Source organism: Lonchura striata, chromosome 33, assembly GCF_050655825.1.
Source record: "Lonchura striata isolate lonStrDom1 chromosome 33, ASM5065582v1, whole genome shotgun sequence".
NCBI lineage: Eukaryota > Metazoa > Chordata > Aves > Passeriformes > Estrildidae > Lonchura > Lonchura striata.
Genome location: NC_140735.1, coordinates 3,202,501 through 3,205,000, shown reverse-complemented (window position 1 = coordinate 3,205,000; position 2,500 = coordinate 3,202,501). Strand labels below are relative to the sequence as shown.

The 2,500-nt window shown below is 79.1% G+C and overlaps 1 non-coding gene across 1 annotated transcript; it reads left to right on the top strand.

Moving 5' to 3' along the window:
- The first annotated feature begins 1,742 nt into the window (after nucleotides 1-1,742).
- Nucleotides 1,743-1,895, top strand: LOC144247313 (5.8S ribosomal RNA). The gene has a single exon (XR_013341027.1). It is a non-coding gene; the product is annotated as a 5.8S ribosomal RNA (ribosomal RNA).
- Nucleotides 1,896-2,500: the final 605 nt, after the last annotated feature.

The following is a 2,500-nucleotide window of genomic DNA, read 5'->3' as shown; positions in this document are numbered from 1 at the left end:
CGTCGTCAAACGCTGCGGGGAGGGGGCCGCGAAAGGGCCGCCGCCGAGCCGGGGCGGCGGTTTAAAGACTCGGGCGGCTCGGCGCGTCCTTCCGCCGCGGCGGCGGCGGCGGCGGTTGCCGGGCGGCGGTGCGCGGCTCCATTGAGGGGTGGGGAGCTACTCCCGCGTGATCCCCTGCGGTGGTGCCCGCGGCCACCGGCCGCGCGGCCGTCGTCCCGCCGCGTTACCGCGCGCGGGGGGTTTGTCGCGCCGCGCCGGGGAGGGGCGCCCTGCCCCCCCCTCTCCGCGGCCCGGCCTCGGCGGAGAGGCCGCGGCGCGCGGTCGGCCGCGGGGGCCGACCCGCTCGCCTCGAAACGGGCGACGCCGGCAGAGAGCGCGCGCTCTCTCGCCCCTTCCTCAGCTGCGGGGTTGCGGCCGCCGGGGCCCGCCGCGCTCTCCTCCTTCCTCGGCCGCCTCTGCGGTCTCTGGGGTGCGGCGCCGCGCGCGGCGCGGCCGCGCCGTCTCTCTCCCCTCGACGGCCTTCTCCTCGAGCGCGCCGGCGGCGCCGGTCGCCGGCCGTCCCCGGCTCAGCGACCGCCCGCCCGCCCGGGGCCGAGCGCTCGGCAGGTCCCTCCGTCGCCGGAGAGTCCGCGAGCGCGGGCGGCCCCGTGCCGAGCGGCGGCGGCGCCGCTCGGCGAGTGTCCCCCGCCAGCGGGGACGGCCGGCCGGACGGCGCCCGCCGTCGCCGGCGGCGGTCCCGGCCCGGGCCCCGCCCGCCGCCTCCCCGTCGCCCTTTTCTCCGTCCGCTCGCGGAGCCCCGGAGGAAGGTCGTGCGCGCGGCGGCCGTGGGGGGTTGGGGGGGGGGGCGCTTCCCCGCCCGGTCTCCCCGCCCGGTCAGCGGGGAGAAAAGGGCGGGCGTCGCTGCCCCCCTCCCCGCCTACCCCCCCGGCTCGGCGCCGCACGCCTTCCCCTGGGCCGCGCGTGCCCGAGGAAAAAGGGGCTCCGTGACGGTGCGAGGCGGCGGCGGTCCCGGGAGTGCGGCCGTTGCGGCGGCGGGTCAGCCGTCCGGCAGGCTCCGGGCGCTCGCGACGCCGGCTCGGGTCTCGGTGCGGCGCCCGCCTCCGGCGCCGGCGGCGGAGCGCGTCCGCCGGGCGCTCGCCCTTCCCGGCGGGAGCGGTCCCGCGGGGGGCGTTGCCGGTTGGGCGGTGGCCGTCGCGTGCCGTCTCGAGCGCGGCAAGGCCGCTGGGGAGAGAGAGCGAGCCGGCCGCGCGGTGGCGCGGCGGCGCTCCGCGGGTCCGCGGAGCGGCGGTGAGAAGGGAGAGCGGCGCGCGCGGGGGCCGACGGCCGCGCCCCCGGCCGCGTGCGTCCCGTCGTCCCGTTGCAGCGAGGCCGGGCGGGCCGCCGTGTCCCCCCGCGGTCCGGCGCGCGCCGCGTGCCTCCTCCGTGCGGAGGCCGGGCCGAGCCCGGGCGCCTGGGCCGCCTCCGGAGGACGGCACAGTTTGCCGGCGGCGTCTCCCCTCGCTCGTAGCGGCGGGGGGAGGCGGTCGGGGACGCGGGTCCCCCCGCCTTTCCCGCCGACCTTCGGAGCGTTCCGTTGGGCGTTTCGCTCTCGGATGGTTTTTCTTTCCCCCCCCACTCGGTTCGTTGCGTTGTGTGCTCGTACGGTCGAAGCCGGGGGCGGCCCGCGTGCGTGCCCCCTCGGCGAGAGAGAAAAAAAGGGGCCCCCTCCGCCCGTGTGCGGGGTTCGGTGCCGAAAGCCAGACAACTCTTAGCGGTGGATCACTCGGCTCGTGCGTCGATGAAGAACGCAGCTAGCTGCGAGAATTAATGTGAATTGCAGGACACATTGATCATCGACACTTCGAACGCACTTGCGGCCCCGGGTTCCTCCCGGGGCTACGCCTGTCTGAGCGTCGCTTGACGATCAATCGCCGCCCGGGGGTTGCCACCCCGGCGGCGCGGCTGGGGTCGCCTCGCAGGCCCGTCGTCGTGGCCGTGGCCGTCGTGGCCGCGCCCGAGGGCCTTCGTCCCCCTAAATGCAGACTCGGGGAGCGCTCCGTAGCTCCCCGCTCCCGGAGCGAGCCGCTGGGGCGGAGCTCGTCCTCGCCGGGGGCCGCGTCGCCGAGCGGCGGCGCGGCGGCCGGGGAGAAAGAGAGCGAGAGAGACGGGGCGGCGTCGAGAGCGCCCCGCCGAGGGCCGAGAGACGAGGGCGAGAGGGGGGGAGGCGAGGCGCGCGGGCCTCGCCCCCCCCCGGCCTCCCCCCGCGCGGGCGGCTGTCTGCGGGTGGGTACCGCGCGGGTACCGTGCCGTGCTGCCGCGCGCGAGGCGCGAGCGCCGGGGGGGGCGGGGGCGACCCCCGCGTCGTCCTCTCCTTCCCTTCCCCGTCCCTCTCTGTCGCCGTCTCGGGGCGCCAGGGGCGCCGTCGCCGTTCTCGCTCTCTCCCTCTCCCCGCCGAAGGCCGTCGCGCCCGCCGCCTGGCGGCCGCGTCCCCCCCCGGTCCGGGGCCGTCTCTGCCGCGTGT